The following is an 18,490-nucleotide window of genomic DNA, read 5'->3' on the forward strand; positions in this document are numbered from 1 at the left end:
CTTGCCTCCTTTATCAAAGAAAAGGTGACCATACATGCATGGGTTTATTTCTGGGCTTTCTATCCTGTTCCATTGATCTATATTTCTGTTTTTGTGCCAGTACCATACTGTCTTGATTACTGTAGCTTTGTAGTATAGTCTGAAGTCAGGGAGCCTGATTCCTCCAGCTCCATTTTTCGTTCTCAAGATTGCTTTGGCTGTTCTGGATCTTTTGTGTTTCCATACAAATTGTGAAATTTTTGTTCTAGTTCTGTAAAACAATGCCACTGGTAGTTTGATAGAGATTGCATTGAATCTGTAGATTGCTTTGGGTAGTAGAGTCATTTTCACAACGTTGATTCTTCCATCCAAGAACATGGTATATCTCTCCATCTATTTGTATCATCTTTAATTTCTTTCATCAGTGTCTTATAATTTTCTGCATACAGGTCTTTTTTCTCCTTAGGTAGGTTTATTCCTAGGTATTCTATTATTTTTGTTGCAATGGTAAATGGAAGTGTTTTCTTAATTTCACCTTCAGATTCTTCATCATTAGTGTATAGGAATGCAAGAGATTTCTGAGCATTAATTTTGTATCCTGCTACTTTAGCAAATTCATTGATTAGCTCTAGTAGTTTTCTGCTAGCATCTTTAGGATTCTCTACGTATAGTATCATGTCATCTGCAAACAGTGACAGACTTACGTCTTCTTTTCTGATTTGGATTCCTTTTATTTCTTTTTCTTCTCTGATTGCTGTGGCTAAAACTTCCAAAACTATGTTGAATAATAGTGGTGAGAGTGGGCAACCTTGTCTTTTTCCTGATCTTAGTGGAAAGGGTTTCAATTTTTCACCATTGAGGATGATGTTGGCTGTGGGCGTGTCATATATGGCCTTTATTATGTTGAGGAAAGTTCCCTCTATGCCTACTTTCTGGAGGGTTTTTATCATAAATGGGTATAGAATTTTGGCAAAAGCATTTTCTGCATCTATTGAGATGATCATATGGTTTTTCTCCTTCAGTTTGTTAATATGGTGTAATACATTGATTGATTTGCGTATATTGAAGAATCCTTGCATTCCTGGGATAAACCCCACTTGATCATGGTGTATGATCCTTTTAATGTGCTGTTGGATTCTGTCTGCTAGTATTTTGTTTAGGATTTTTGCATCTATGTACATCAGTGATACTGGTCTGTAGTTTTCTTTTTTTGTGTCATCTTTGTCTGGTTTTGTTATCAGAGTGATTGTGGCCTTGTAGAATGAGTTTGGGAGTATTCCTCCCTCTGCTATATTTTGGAAGAGTTTGAGAAAGATAGGTGTTAGCTCTTTTCTAAATGTTTGATAGAATTCACCTGTGAAGCCATCTGGTCCTGGGCTTTCGTTTGTTGGAAGATTTTTAATCACAGTTTCAATTTCAGTGCTTGTGATTGGTCTGTTCATAGTTTCTATTTCTTCCTGGTTCAGTCTCAGAACATTCCATTTTTTTAACTGTGTCTTTCAAAGAGCTAATATTTAAAAATTTTTATAAAGTCCAATTTATCAATTTCTAATTATTTTCTGCTTCGGGGTTTCTATCTATTACATTTTGCTTACCTGAATGTCTCAAAGATTTTCTTCTATATTTTTTTCTTCTAGCTCTTTAATAGTTTTAGCTTTTGCATTTAAGTCCATCATCCACTTATAGTGAATTTCTGTGCATGGTATGAGGTGAAAGTTGATATTTATTGTTTTACATACAGATATCTAATTATTCCAGCACCAATTGCTGAACAGACCTTCCTTTTCCCATGGAATTCTCCCACGACAATTGTTGACCATATATGTGTGGAGTTATTTCTGAACTCTCTAATCTGTCTCATTAATCTATATGTATATTTTCCCATCATTACCAAGTTATTTTCATCACTGGAGCTCTATACTTTGTCTTAAAATCATGTAGGCTAAGTTTTCTAACATTATACTTCCTTTTAAAAATTGTTTGGTCTCTTCTAGATGATTTGCTTTTCTACATAAATTTCATCTTGTCCCTTTCTACCTAAATACCTTCAAGGATTTTGAATTGGACTGCACAAATTCTGAAGATCAATTAGGTAAGAATTAATATCTCAGCAACATTAAGTCTTCCAAGCAGTGAACATGCTATATCTCTACAGTTATTTATGTCTTCTGAAATTTCATTCAGCAAAGTTTGTTAGTATCCTTACACTAGTTTGTTAGATTTATACTTAGTTTTTAAAAATGATTTTTTAGCATTACTGTAAATGGAATTGTTTTTCATTATTTCATTACTTTAGGTTCCATTTTATTTTCATTATGGGCATATTTAATATATTGCTTTGCCTTATAATTTTTGCTGGTTGACCTAGGTTTTACAATGTGTCTCTTAAACTTATGACAGTCCAGCTCCAAATAATGGTATATCACTTCAAGTACAGGTTAATAACCAAACATCTATATGCTTATATGTTCCTCTGATATCCTTTGTGTTATTATCAAACATTTTATTCTACATATGATATAAACCCCTCAGTAAATATTATTATTTTTACTTAAAACAGTCAATTTTCTTTCTTTCTTGTGTGAAAAAAATCACAGATAGGTTATTAACTAAGAGACAGATTCCTCACTTATCTTTTTTTTTTTTTTTTTTTTTTTTTTTTCCAGCCAGAAGATTTTTCTTTACCATTTGTTATGGTGCATGTCTGCCGGCAATAAATTCTCTCAACTTACATTATCTTATCTGCTTTCACTTTGTAAGATACTTTTGCTGGTAATAAAATTGAAGGTTGATAGAGTTTATTTTCTTTTATACTTGTAAAATGTTGTCCAGCTGTCTTCTGGCTTGAATAGTCTCTGATGAGAAGTCTGTCTTCATTCTTTCCTTTGTCCCTTTACAAATAAAGTGTTCTTTTCTTATGACTGCTTTAAGAGTATCACTAGTTTTCAGTGATGTGATTTTTGCTGTTCCTTGGCATCATTTCCATTATAGGTTTATTCTGCTTGGGGTTCCTTAAGCTCTTTTGAGTTGTGGATTTATATTTTTCATCAAATTTGGGAAACTTTCAGTGACTATTTCTTGAAATACTTTTTTTTTTCTGTACCACCTCTCTTCTCTCCTTCTGGAAGTCCAATAACATTCATATTAGACTGCTTAATATTGTACCCCTAGTCCTGATGCTCTGTTCATTTTCTTTTCAATATATTTTCTTACTGTGCTTCATTTCAGAGTTTCTATTTCTTTGCGTTCAAGTTAAATGATCTTTACTTCTGCAATGTCTAAAAAGTCTTTCATCCCAAACAGTGTATTTTTCTCTTCGTAGGTTGTATTTTCCATCTGTAAATATTCCATTTGGGAGCATTTATGCTTTCCCTTTCTTTCCTCATCATGCTCATTTTTTCTCTACTTTCTTGAAGAATATGGAACATATATATAATAATTACTTAACATCCTTCTCTGCAGGTTTTTTACCTTTTACTGCTGGGGCAATTTTTATTGATTGATTTTTCTCCTGATTAAAGGTCATATTTTCCTACTTATTTACATGCATCATAATTTTTTGCTGAATGACAGACATGATGAATTTTGTGGCCTTGGAACTGGATTTGTTGTATTTATTTAAATACTGTTTGATTTTGTTCTGGAACTCTGTTAATTGTCTTGGAATCAGTTGGACCCTTTCTAATCTTTCATTTAAGCTTTTTTGAGTAGATCCAGAAAAGCCTTTAGTCTAAAGCTAATTTTATCTAACTACTAAGGAAATACCCTTCACAGGAGTCTGTCCAATGCCTCGGTGAATCAAATTGATGGGAACACAATCAATTCTCAGTTCTTTGTAAACTCCAGCTTCTTTTTTCTCATGATTCTTTACCTTGTCTTGTGTGGTCTCCTCTAACCCTGTGCATATTAGTATTCAGCCAAAGACTCAAGGGTCTCAGTGCAGATATTTAGAATTGCATTTGGCTTAGCAGAGATTTGAAGTAATAGGGAGAAGGAATACATAGTAGAGGTGAGATTTGAGGTAATAGGGAGAAGGAATACGTAGTAGAGGTACACTCAATGGGTCTAGATAAGCAACTCACTAATATAGTTGTATTTGTAATAAACGCTCTACATGCCTCAGCCCTTGTAGGCCCATTCATTTAGAAATCAATGCTATTGATTACATTTTATTCCTTCTATAGAATATGGCAACTAGTAAATAAATCTCTATATGTTGACATAGGATTTTGTTGTCCATTTGACTTAAATATATATAGTTTAAGTAAAGCTGAATAATTTAGATTATAAGAATGCGGTAACCCGCACATTATTTAAAAATAGACCTTGAAAAACCCAGATATTAAGTTATACATAATTGTGCCTATAAGGAAGACTCTGGTGTTTATTCTTTTTCCTTCAACAATTTCAGATTAGGAGAAAAGAAATAGCAGAGCATTCAACGTTTTCAAAAGCAATCTTTTATATCAAAAGATGAATTAACATATATACACATGGTTACCTGAACAAGTACTGAAAAATTTGCTTTTGGTTTGAAATAACTAATTTATTTGAATCAAGATCTGGGTCTCAATGCACAAAATCTAAACATATAATGATCATGTTTTTACCTGATGATGGATTGGCTTTACCATGGTCAAAGATACTTTCTGATAGTCTTGTGTAGAATAGCAAAGTTATACTATCCAAACTGTTTATGTATCTCAAGAGTCTTACAAGTTCATGCTCTAGTGAAATTATTTTTTTCCTACAGGAACAAGAAACAAAGCCCTCAGTTTTCAGAAACTAAACTCTCTTACTTTGAGTAAATCGTACAGTTTCTGTGGGCCTCGGTATGCTCATTTGTAAAACGAGGTGTTTAATCTTTAACACACTATTGAGTTCCAAATTTTAACTATGTGATATTTTTGCTAACAAAGTAAACACAGCATTTAATATCTCAAAAATGTGGTTTTTTTATTAAGGAGGTGCAACCCCAGGGAATAGAGGGAGGAACAAAAGAAATGGGGCTTGGAAGGATAGGAAGCAATGCAAGGCGATGTGGTCCTGTGCTGGTTACTGCTTCACAATGAGCTGTAGACACAGCTATTCAACCAGCAGGGGCACCTGCTCTTAACTCTTAGCTAAGAGCTCAGTTACGTGGGGCATCTCCACAAGGAATGCCTGGAAACAAACCATTATAAGAAGAAAGGATAAGGAATTTATCTACTTGGTCCCCTTTGAACCCCTTTTTGTCATTTATCAAAGTTGGCCCCAAAGGAAGTAATTACCCTGTACTTCTGAGTTTGCATCCTCCAATCCTTCACAAGCTGCTCGGGAAGCCAGATCCTGCACCCTGTAATGTGGCAAGATCATCCAAGTCAGAATAAATGGGAGTAGCCAAGGGCTCTGGGAGTGGCAGCATCTCGTAAGCCCACAGACAGTGAATCTACCATGGTGATGGCTGGAGTGAGCTATGAGTCTGAGGTTCTTGCATATACACAAAGTCAAGAGACTCTGAGGAGACTTGTATGACTCACCAACACCAAAGGCTCTCAATTCATACTTGTTTATTGATGATTAGCTATTTTTTCTCTTTTTTGCTTTTTTTTTTTGCTGCTTGTGCAGCATGTGGGATATTATTGATAGTTCCCTGACCAGGGATTGAACCCCTCTGTATTGGGAGCACAGAGTCTTAACCACTGGACTGGCAGGAAAGTCCCGTCACAATTTTTTTCTAAATATATGCACAGTTATGCGATATTGACTGTGCTACGAGTATCTTATTAGCAAAATATCTGTTTTGAAGAAGTTAAATTTAAGACATCTTTTGGATATCAAAGCGGTAGTGTTGAGAATGAAGTTATATATATATATATAACTTCATATGTATATATTCATATATATATATGAATTTGGAGCTTAAGGGAGAAATTTTAATTGCAGATATAAATTTAGGTGCCATTAGTTACTATTTAAAACCATGGGACTAGATAAATACTGTTGGGGTTCAGGGCAGGCCACCCCAAATATACTCAAATGGCATACTGATTATTCTTTTTTTTTTTTTTTTGCGGTACGCGGGCCTCTCACTGTTGTGGCCTCTCCCGTTGCGGAGCACAGGCTCCGGACGCACAGACTCAGCGGCCATGGCTCACGGGCCCAGCCGCTCCGCGGCATGTGGGATCTTCCCGTACCTGCATCGGCAGGTGGACGCTCAACCACTGCGCCACCAGGGAAGCCCCATACTGATTATTCTGAGTTAAAGTTACTTAAGAAATGGCCAGTGCAAGAGGGATGCTCTGACCATCCTCTCTGGCTCCCTGAAAGCAATGTCTCCTGTAAAAGGTACACTCCCTGAATCTGGAGACAGAAGGACACAACTCTCTCCAGAGATAGGGAATTTGGCTGAGAAGTCTATAGACACAAACCTTGTTACTTGGTTAATTTACTAACTCAAACCCGAACTATGGTTAGATTCTTCACTAATTGAGCACCTAAAACCTAAGTTTTTTTGTACTGTCAATTCCTCACATATTGCTTCTTTGTCTAAAAAATATAAAAGCTCGGGGCTTCCCTGGTGGCGCAGTGGTTGAGAGCCGGCCTGCCGATGCAGGGGACACTGGTTCGTGCCCCAGTCCGGGAAGATCCCACGTGCCGCGGAGCGGCTGGGCCCGTGAGCCGTGGCCGCTGGGCCTGCGCGTCCGGAGCCTGTGCTCCGCAACGGGAGAGGCCGCAGCAGTGAGAGGCCCGTGCACCGCAAGGCCCGCGTACCGCAAAAAAAAAAAAAATATATATATATATATATATAAAAGCTGCCTGCTTTGACCACTTCTTAGGTCCCATTTCTATGAGACCTCCATGTGCGTGAATTAAAATTTGTTTCTTTTTCTCCTGTTCATCTGTCTTGTGTCAATTTTATTACTAGTCCAGCCACAAGAACTCAAGAGGGGTAGAGGGGGAAATGTCCCCCTCTCTGACAATACCTTTACGTTACTGTAAAACTTAACATGCTTATTGTTTGTTATATTTCTTAGACATAAGATCTATGAAGAAGGAATGCGTCTCGTTTGTTCACCTGTGTGTTCTAGGAGTTTAGACCAGTGCTAGCATCAAAAAATATTTCTGAATTTTGTTGGTTGGGAAAGGTTATAACTTGAGAGTAGAGGAAGGAAAAGGAATGTCGGAGATTTGAGTAGAGAGAATTTATAAAATAATGTTCTGTCAAGTTGGGGAGTAAATTGGGGAAGTTTCAAATTGCTACAGAAGGCTAAGAGCTAAGATTTGTGATCATAATTCAATGTGAGTCCATTCAGTGTGGGTATATTTTCTTCAACCACATTGGGTACAGCATTAGAGCAGCAGCTATACAAAGAGCTCCGTTCAATTAATGTAGGAGCTTCAAAGTGATTCAAACAGGTTGGAGAGAGGGAAATGAGATAAGTTTAGTGATGGTTCATGAAATCTGAACTGCCTAGACAGCAAAGAAACCCTCTCTCTGAAGGGGTGAAAGACAATGAAAAGAGGATAAATAGATTGATGATCCTGATGGATGATAAATTGTTTAAAAGGTGACTTAGTCCATGAGTTAGAAAGCCAAAGATTAGTGGTCTGAGAGTGGGATGGTGGAAACTATAATTCTGGGTGTGATGTGATTATTGAAGTGTTGAGATGAGGTGCAGGAAGAAATGCTTGGAAGCAAGGTCAACGAGCTGGAAGAGTTACCCAGAGCTCAAATTCCAGATAACACATAATTGCTACTAATAAGAAATCTTATTCTAGTCAGCTGACCAAACGTGCACTTTCACATAGAGGCCAGCTTGTCCCCAAAGTACATAGTAATCACAAAGCAGAATGCCAGTGAGTTCTGTTTGCAGAGTCCCAAGACAAGAGTCTCTTTTAGATGCCAGAAGGGAAAAAATTAAACTCATCGTTCTATTGTAGTTAGAATTTCATCTAATTAAATTAAAGAACAGATTGAATAGTTTAACATATTTCAACGTTCATATGGCATTGAAAATCCTTGGCTGGCAGCTGTGTAAATCAGCAGGAAATCAGGGGAATGCAGGAATGAAATGAATATTTAGAAGTGGAAATAACAGGCAGTGCTATTTCTAAAACATCCTTTGCTGCTTACATGGCAATACCAGTAATTAAGACATGAATTTAATGTTATTAATATACTATCAAAACATAATAGTAATTAAAACATCATGAGTTTTAATATATACCTCCTTAAACTTTTATCTATAAACTCTTAAATTTTAAGGAACTGAACACGTAAAAGAGAGAAGCATATATCTTGAGCTCTTCATTTCTCTCCTTATCCATTAAATTCCCAAAATATAAACAACCATTGTTATGACTGTCATACCCATACAACATCCAAACGTGTTTTGAGACAGGTAGCACAAAAATGACTTTGACATTCAGCATCATAACTTATACATAGATGCATAACTTACATAATTCCCAGGAATTTGAAGTGAGCTAAATCCTCCACATTTTACTATTTACCATTTTTCGTGTGAAAATTCTCATAAGTGCTCAAAGCAGAAAAAATTGTATAAAGAACTCCCATACACTTATAAGGCTGACTTGATAATTCTCAAGATTTTACCACAATTTTGTTTTTTTATTCTTTGCATTTTTAGTTGAAATTTTTGAAGAAAAATGTCAAATATCACTTCAAGTCTACATATTTCACAATTATATAGTTTGGGGTTCTAGTTTTATAAAATGTATTTAGCAGTTTTTCAAAATTTTGCCATTAAAAAAAAACTTTGTATGTGAAAAACAAAGCTTATTTATGCTTCTCAATGCATGTCTTTCCAGCAAAAGTAGAATAAAATAATAATAATAATAATATGAAAAACTTTAGGACACAGATCAATTTGACAGAGCAGGTAGTATGTCATTTTTTTCATTAAATTTAAAATAATTGTAGACTTACATGCAATTGTAGAAAAATAGTACAGAACAACCCCATGTACCATTTTCCCAGTATCCCTCAAAGATATGGCAAATCTGTAATACAACATCACAACCAGGGTATTGACATCGATACGGTCAAGATACAGAACATTTCAATCACCACAAAGATCCCTCATGTTGCCCTTTTATGTCCATTTCTTTCCTGTCTCCATCCCCTCCTTATTCCATGGTAACCACAAATCTGTTCTTCACTTCCATAATTTTGTGATTTCAAGAATATTATATCAATGGAATCATACAGTACATAATCCTTTGGAATTGGGGTTTTTTTTAATTCCACATAATGCTCCAGAAATTTATCCACGTTATTGAGTTAAACAGTAGTCCTTTCACTGCTGAGTAGAACTCCATAGTATGAAAGTACCACAGTTTGTTATTGTATAGTCATTCACACAGTAAAGGACATTGTTATTGTATAGTTATTCATACAGTAAAGGACATATGGGTTTTTTATAGCTATGCTTTTGTGTCAAGTCAAAGAACTCTTTGCCTAAACATGAGATCTATGTTGACTCAGAGTAGTAAGAACAGATATCCTTGCCTTGCTCTGGATATTTAGGGGGAAAGCATTCAATATTTCCCATTAAACACTGTGCTGTCTATAAGAGTTCATAGATGTTCTTTATCAAGTTAAGGAAGTTCTCTGCTATTCCTATTTTTCTGAGAATTTTTATCAAGAAAATGTGTAGAATTTTGTCTGATGCTTTTTCTATGTTGATTGATATGATTATATGACTTCTATTATTTAGCCTGTTAACATGGTGGATTATACTGCTTGATTTTCTAATATTGAGCCAGCTTTGCATCCCTGGAATAAACTCTGCTTGGTCTTAATGTATAATTCTTTTTATACATTATTTAAATCTATTTGCTAATATTTTACTAAGAAATTTTTGCCTATATTCATGGGCATCTGGAAAAAAATTGTATTCCACTGTTGAATGGTGTATTTTATAAGATGTCAGTTAAACCCTGGTGGTTCAATGATATTGTTGAGCTCCTCTGTATCCTTACAGATTTCCTGTCCAATTGTTCTATCGGTTACTGAGAGAGGGGTATTTCAGTCCCCACCTATAATTATGGATTTGTCTATTTCTCCTTTCAGTTCCATTGTTTTCTGCAGTTTATTGTTTGGTACATACATATTTAGGACTGCCACATATTTTTGGTGGACTGACTCTTTTACCATATATAATATCTTTCTCTGTCTCATAATTTTCTTTCCTCTGAAGTCTAATTTATGTGATATTAATATAGTCATTCCTTCTCTCTTTTGATTAAAATTTGCAAGATATATCTTTTTTCCATCCTTTTGCTTCCAACCTGCCTATACTGTTACAGTTAAAGTTACTTTCTTTTAGTCAGCATGTACATGGGTCATGGTTTTTAGTTCACTCTAAAATCTCTGTCTTTTATTGGTTTATATTGACCACTTAATTCAATATAATTATTGATGTGTCAAGGCTTACATCTGCCATTTTGCTTTTTGTTTTCTTTTTTTCCCCCTTTCTTTTTCATTTCTCTGTTATCTTTTTTCTTGCTTTCTTTTGAGTTACCTGAACATTTTCTAGAATTCCATTTTTATTTATCTGCAGTAATTTTGAGTGCATCTGGCGGGTCTACCTTCTTCTCTCTGTCCTTCAGAGCAGGGGTCCCCAACCCCCAGGCCGTGGACCAATACCGGTCCGTGGCCTGTTAGGAACTGGGCCGCACGGCAGGAGGTGAGCAGGGGGCAAGCGAGCAAAACTTTATTGACTTAAAAAAAATATACGCACGATGTGAGAGTTGCAAGTTAAGTTTTATTTGGGGCAAAATGAGGACTGCAGCCCCGGGAGACAGCGTTTCAGATAGCTCTGAGAAGCTGCTCCGAGGAGGTGAGGCGAGCAGCCAGGATAGATGGGAGTTTTGCAACAGGTAATTGGGAACGTCAAAAGATTATTGTTAAATGAAGAGAACCAGATATCTCACGTTAAGGAATGCAGTGCTTTTCTATGTATGGGAAGATGCTAGAGTCTGGGCTCACTGAAATCATTCCTTTGATATGCACCTCAGCTATCTGGGGCCTGTATTTTCCCCCGTCCTGAGTTTCCTCAGCGCTCACCGAAGGGAGTGGCTGCATTCTGACGGCTGCTTGATGGCCGGTATTCTTTTCAGCCCTGCATTTTCTCAGGGCTCACGAGCTCACGTTGGAGGGCTGCAGTCATTGGTGACCGTGACATCCTTTGTTTATTGATAGGGCAGGAAATATTCCATTTATAAATATTCCATTTATCAGCTTCAACTGCCACTCCCCTTTCATTTCTCTGTTATCTTTTTTCTTGCTTTCTTTTGAGTTACCTGAACATTTTCTAGAATTCCATTTTTATTTATCTGCAGTAATTTTGAGTGCATCTGGCGGGTCTACCTTCTTCTCTCTGTCCTTCAGAGCAGGGGTCCCCAACCCCCAGGCCGTGGACCAATACCGGTCCGTGGCCTGTTAGGAACTGGGCCGCACGGCAGGAGGTGAGCAGGGGGCAAGCGAGCAAAACTTTATTGACTTAAAAAAAATATACGCACGATGTGAGAGTTGCAAGTTAAGTTTTATTTGGGGCAAAATGAGGACTGCAGCCCCGGGAGACAGCGTTTCAGATAGCTCTGAGAAGCTGCTCCGAGGAGGTGAGGCGAGCAGCCAGGATAGATGGGAGTTTTGCAACAGGTAATTGGGAACGTCAAAAGATTATTGTTAAATGAAGAGAACCAGATATCTCACGTTAAGGAATGCAGTGCTTTTCTATGTATGGGAAGATGCTAGAGTCTGGGCTCACTGAAATCATTCCTTTGATACGCACCTCAGCTATCTGGGGCCTGTATTTTCCCCGTCCTGAGTTTCCTCAGCGCTCACCGAAGGGAGTGGCTGCATTCTGACGGCTGCTAGATGGCCGGTATTCTTTTCAGCCCTGCATTTCCTCAGGGCTCACGAGCTCACGTTGGAGGGCTGCAGTCATTGGTGACCGTGACATCCTTTGTTTATTGATAGGGCAGGAAATATTCCATTTATAAATATTCCATTTATCAGCTTCAACTGCCACTCCCCATCCCTCCCCGTCACTCCCATTACCGCTGAACCATTATCACTCCCCCCATCCGGGGAAAAATTGTCTTCCATGAAACCAGACCCTGGTGCCAAAAAGCTTGGGGACCAGTGCTTCAGAGTATTCTCATGCTTATTTTATATAAAATATGCAAGGGTTTTAATTGTACAAAATGGAAGAGATAGGGAAATGTATGCCTATACCCTCTTCCTAGAATGGTAGAATGTCATTTTAATAAATGAAAATGATTAAAAAGGTTTTATTTTGGACATGTAGCAACCAAACATTCTGTTGTATTTTTAAAATAATAATATGCTGCAAATTAAGAAGCATTTTGCAAAGCTGCTTTTGGTGAAAACCTCAGTCACGATTTCAGAAATAAGTGGGGAATGAAAATTTATTCTGAAGGGATACATGTCATCAAGCTTGCTAGTATATTTTACTTTAAAAAATAAATTAGTGTGACCAAAAAAACTGATGAATTGTAAGGGTTTAAATTATAGTATTCTTGAATTTACCCAAATTTTTAAATCTCTTAAAATACACGTGCAAGTTATTTATTTCTTACCTAAGTTGTTTGTTGCCCTATAGCTCAAACAAAGTTATCTGCTTTTGAACCAATTCATTCTTAGCAATCTTGACAGTAAGTATGATTTTCTATGTCATTTTTTAGGTTTGGTTATATAGATGGCCAAAAGCACTGAAATAATAATTATTTGTATTTATCACTGGCAAAGCCAAGATCATGAACACTATGAGAAGAAATTTAAATAAGGATTTTCTTTAAATTTATCAATAAAATATACTCACCAACAATCCCTTACTTAGCATTCTAGTCCTTATTGATTTGCAAAATTGAACAATTCTATTTTTTTAAGTTTGTGTTCTATTCTACGATAAATATATTCCCAAAATATCATGACCAAAGGACTACAACTTTTAGATCTCTCTACTTTCCACTTAGTTTTTAGACAATCTTCCAAGAATTACTAAAATCAGAGAAGTAAAATAGCTACCATATAATAATATGATCTTTCCTCTTTCCTGAATTTGGGATTCTTAGAAACTGAAGTATTTGCTTTCTCTCCAGCAGATGCCACTTTAGATACTCTTCCTCCTCTTTCCGCTGTCTTCAATTTTCTCTGTCTCCTGGTTTGGTATATAAACTAGTTTTATCACAGTAGTCACATAAAACTTGGTTTTATACTCCCTACGCTTACTGGTGAGTTACAAAGTATTTCTAAAGAAAGGTTTTTCTCTCATCTAAAAATCCAGAAGTTCACATTAACAGTTATTGTGTCCATTAGTATCCATAGTTCCAAAGACGAGTGAGAAGGAGTTACAAAAAGTGAGGTGTGTTAGTCAGGGTTCTCCAGAGAAACAGACCAATAATGTATATATAGATATATATCAGAGGAGATTTATTATGGGGATTGACTCATACAATTTTGGAGGCTGAGATATGCCACAAATGCTATCTGCAAGCTGGTTAACCAGGAGCGCTGCAAGTGTAAGTCTCCAAGTCCAGTGGCCCTTCAAGGGTGGGAGAGGATGAATGTCCCAGCTCAGGAAGAGAGAGAATTAACCCCTCCTCTGTCTTTTTGTTCAATTTGGGCCCTCAATAGATTGGATGATGCTCACGCATATTGATACCGAGCAGGACCCTGTGGGGCTCCTGGGCACAAAAGCCTTTCTGTGTCCCCTATTTCTTTTTTTAAAATAGGCTTCATTCAGCCTCCTTCACCTTCCCTGCGTTCCAAGGGGCAGGTTCAAACAGATGCTAATTAGGGAAGGGACGGAATGCAGAGACAAGGGAGGAGCAGTCAAGAAACAATAGCGCAGCCTTGGGGCAGCGTCCTGGTTCCCCCTCAAGGGATACACATTACAATATCTTTGAGCTGTTTTTCAGATACTGAAAACCCCACTAGGTGGGAGAAGTGTGCTGCCCACAACCGTGTAGACCCCAGACCGGTAGGAACCAGAAGGTTGATGATGCTGACTCCTACTTACCTCACCACCAACCAATCAGAAGAAGGTCCATGAGCTGACCACGCCCTCTTCGAAGAACCATGGCTGTAAAACTCCCCACTACCCACTCCAGGTCTGGACGCACAGTTCTGAGGGCATTAGCCCACTGTCCCCATTTGCCAGGCAAAGCAATAAAGCTATTCTTTTCTACTTCACCCAAAACTATGTCTGCGAGGTTTAATTCAGTGTCGGGGTACAGAGTCCGGATTCAGCTTCAAGATCAGTCATGGATGCAAATGAAAATCTTTTCCAGAAACACCGTCACAGACGCACTCAGAAATAATATTTTGCCAGCTCTCTGAGCAGCCGTTAGCTCAGTTAAGTTGATACATAAAATTAACCAGTCACATTAGGAAATTCAGTCATACTGCAAATCTTTCTCTAAAAATATTTTAAACCTTAACTATATCATTAAGCAAACATGTCACAAACGATACTCAGTCAAATACCAGAAAGAAATATTATAAAATCTATTGCCTTATAATATCTAAAAGAGGGAACATTCATCTTTCTAGCTTAAATTTAGAGGAAAATCTGTCAAAAAAGAAGTCACTAAGTTAGACAATATCTAATGGATTCTTTGAGGAGTCTTTCACCTTAGTGAATTACAGAACTGGTAAAGAGATAAATTTCTGATTTTGTACCCAAAGTTTGGCTGCCTTAGTCATCCCAACACAAGCACACAAGAGAAACAAATCATTCTAGTATTGATTATTTCTCAGTGAGTTTTTAACCCCTTATATTTCTAATCTGATTTTGGATCCTTTATATAATTCATTAAGAGGCCAGTTTATTTCCACTTTATTCAACTGAATTTACTTTTGTCCCTTCAGTTCTTGACATTTTAATGAATGTTGATTCTGAAGTCAGTAAATGTTAGTGTACTTTGCTCCGAACCAGGTGCTAAGGCTTTACAGTGAGAGAGCAATTCCTGAACCCTGATTTTCTTTAGTCTCTTATTCCCAAGTCAGAGAAAAAAAAAAAGAAAGAATGTCTTGTGAAGAGGGATTCTTTAGTTTAAAAAAAAATAATAACCTTGACCATAGAAAGCTGCAGTGAAGAACTCTGTGACTTGGTTGTGCTCTCACTTGATGTGCTCTCACTTTGGACTTGGCCGATCCTACAGACTTTGGAATAGCAGAAACTCTGCCACTACTTAGCCTCCTATTCTGTTGGCACATTGTCTGCAGGATCATTTCTCAACACGACGTTGATGCTTCCGTTTATTTTCTCATCTATAGCTCATCCTTCCCATCACCAATTACATCCACATGGATGAATCACAAGCTTATAATTTTCTTTTGCTTGGTCCTTAAAGGCACCTTAGGAATTCTTCCGCTCCACACCTGTACTTTTCATAGCATATAAATGGACTTTAGAATCTATAAATAACCCAATCAACACTAAACACTGCCTTCAAATGCTGACAAGCTGCTATTCACTAGGTTCTCATACTGAGCCTTCATGCTGTTTACATAAGCAAATCTTTTTTTCTTTACATTACTCAGTATAGATTCTTTGTGCTACTTGAAGTTCTGAAAAAGAAAAGAGTCTGCCCACTAGTCCTTCCAAAGCAGCACTGGACAATAACACTTTACCTTTTTAATATAACTGAGATAGCTATGTAATCATAATAGGGATATTGTTTTTAATCACAGTTATTTGTGTAAGAACATTGTTTATAATTGCTTTATGTATGCTTTCTTAAAGTTTTTATGACCCATAACAACTTTTAATATTATTGTATGAAAAACTGGAACTCTTTAATTTAGCTTAATGAAAAATCACAAATATGAAATTGTTTTATATTTAAAGTTTTGTTTTACAAAAATCTACAAATATCTTGGGGAGATACTTTGAGGTAATGTAAATATTCTTTCTCTCCTTGAAGTTTGCCCACTGATTTATTTCAGCATCCATTTGAGGATCTTCCCTGAAGCAATTATTACCACAGTGCTCTAATGGTGATTGTTCCCTCTTGCGTCTCCCTCCCTCCCTATCCCACCCCTCTAGGTGTTCACAAAGCACCGAGCTGATCTCCGGTGTTATGCGGCTGCTTCCCACTAGCTATCTACTTTACATTTGGTAGTGTATGTAAGTCCATGCCACTCTCTCACTTCGTCCCAGCTTACCATTCCCCCTCCCCGTATCCTCAAGTCCATGCTCTAATAGGTCTGTGTCTTTATTGTTTTTCTCTTTCTGACTTACTTCACTCTGGATGACAGACTCTAGGTCCCTCCACCTCACTACAAATAACTCAATTACATTTCTTTTTATGGCTGAGCAATATTCCATTGTATATATGTGCCACATCTTCTTTATCCATTCATCTGTTGTGGACACCTAGGCTGCTACCATGTCCTTGCTATTGTAAATAGAGCTGCAATGAACATTTTGGTACATGACTCTTTTTGGATTATGGTTTTCTCAGGGTATATGCCCAGTAATGGGATTGCTGGGTTGTATGGTAGTTCTATTTTTAGTTTTATACGGAACCTCCATACTGTTCTCCATAGTGGCTGCATCCATTTACATTCCCACCAATAGTGCAAGAGGGTTCCCTTTTCTCCACACCCTCTCAAGCATTTACTGTTTGTAGATTTTTGATGATGGCCATTCTGACTGGTGTGAGGTGATACCTCATTGTAGTTGTGATTTGCATTTCTCTAATTATTAGTGATGTTGAACATCCTTTCATGTGTTTGTTGGCAATCTGTGTATCTTCTTTGGAGGAATGTCTATTTAGGTCTTCTGCCCATCTTTGGATTGGGTTGTTTGTTTTTTTGATATTGAGCTGCATGAGCTGCTAGTAAATTTTGAAGATTAAAATTTAAAAATTTAAATCCTTTGTCAGTTGCTGCATTTGCAAATATTTTCTCCCATTCTGAGGGCTGTCTTTTCGTCTTGTTTATGATTTCCTTTGCTGTGAAAAAGCTTTTAAGTTTCATTAGGTCCCATTTGTTCATTTTTGATTTTATTTCCATTTCTCTGGGAGGTGGGTCAAAAAGGATCTTGCTGTGATTTATGTCATAGAGTGCTCTGCCTATGTTTTCCTCTAAGAGTTTGATGGTGTCTGGCCTTACATTTCAGTCTTTAATCCATTATGAGTTTATTTTTCTGTATGGTGTTAGGGAATGTTCTAATTTCATTCTTTTACAGGTAGCTGTCTAGTTTTCCCAGAACCACTTACTGAAGAGGCTGTATTTTCTCCACTGTATATTCTTGCCTCCTTTATCAAAGATAAGGTGACCATATGTGCGTGGGTTTATCTCTGGGCTTTCTACCCTGTTCCATTGATCTATATTTCTGTTTCTGTGCCAGTACCATACTGTCTTGATTAATGTAGCTTTGTAGTACAGTATGAATTCAGGGAGCCTGATTCCTCCAGCTCCGTTTTTCTTTCTCAAGATTGCTTTGGCTATTCGGGGTCTTTTGTGTTTCCATACAAATTGTGAAACTTGTTCTAGTTCTGTGAAAAATGCCAGTGGTAGTTTGATAGGGATTGCATTGAATCTGTAGATTGCTTTGGGTAGTAGAGTCATTTTCACAATGTTGATTCTTCCAATCCAAGAACATGGTATATCTCTCCATCTATTTGTATCATCTCTAATTTCTTTCATCAGTGTCTTATAGTTTTCTGCATACAAGTCTTTTGTCTCCTTAGGTAGGTTTATTCCTAGATATTTTATTCTTTTTGTTGCAGTGGTAAATGGGAGTGTTTTCTTAATTTCACTTTCAGATTTTTCATCATTAGTGTATAGGAATGCCAGAGATTTCTGTGCATTAATTTTGTATCCTGCTACTTTACCAAATTCATTGATTAGCTCTAGTAGTTTTCTGGTTGCATCTTTAGGATTCTCTATGTATAGTATCATGTCATCTGCCAACAGCAACAGCTTTACGTCTTCTTTTCCAATTTGGATTCTTTTTATTTCTTTTTCTTCTCAGATTCCTGTGGCTAAAACTTCCAAAACTATATTGAATAACAGTGGTGAGAGTGGGCAACCTTGTCTTGTTCCTGATCTTAGTGGAAATGGTTTCAGTTTTTCACCATTGAGGACGATGTTGGCTGTGGGTTTGTCATATATGGCCTTTATTATGTTGAGGAAAGTTCCCTCTATGCCTACTTTCTGGAGGGTTTTTATCATAAATGGGTGTTGAATTTTGTCAAAAGCTTTCTCTGCATCTATTGAGATGATCATATGGTTTTTCTCCTTCAGTTTTTTAATACGGTGCATCACGTTGATTGATTTGCATATATTGAAGAATCCTTGCATTCCTGGGATAAACCCCACTTGATCATAGTGTATGATCCTTTTAATGTGCTGTTGGATTCTGTTTGCTAGTATTTTGTTGAGGAGTTTTGCATCTATGGTCATCAATGATATTGGCCTCTTGTTTTCTTTCTTTGTGACATCTTTGTCTGGTTTTGGTATCAG

The sequence above is a fragment of the Physeter macrocephalus genome, chromosome 13 (assembly GCF_002837175.3).
Source record: "Physeter macrocephalus isolate SW-GA chromosome 13, ASM283717v5, whole genome shotgun sequence".
NCBI classification, from domain to species: Eukaryota; Metazoa; Chordata; class Mammalia; order Artiodactyla; family Physeteridae; genus Physeter; species Physeter macrocephalus.